The following is a 222-nucleotide window of genomic DNA, read 5'->3' on the forward strand; positions in this document are numbered from 1 at the left end:
CCGGGCCCGAAAGAGGCCCCCCCCCCACCTGGCCCCCCAGGATGGAGAGAGGATGGGATGAAGTACGAGAGAAGAGGTGCTTACTTCATGGCTCAGACACGCATAAAATGGCTGTTGTCGGCGCCCCGGGATGTTTCAGACGAGAGGGGGTTGGTCGGTGGAGTCGGGGAGGCTGGGGAGGGGGGAGGGCTTGGGGGAGCGCATTGAGCTGGAAACAAGGAA

This window comes from Egretta garzetta, unplaced genomic scaffold (assembly GCF_000687185.1).
Source record: "Egretta garzetta isolate BGI_Z169 unplaced genomic scaffold, ASM68718v1 scaffold2073, whole genome shotgun sequence".
Taxonomy (NCBI): domain Eukaryota; kingdom Metazoa; phylum Chordata; class Aves; order Pelecaniformes; family Ardeidae; genus Egretta; species Egretta garzetta.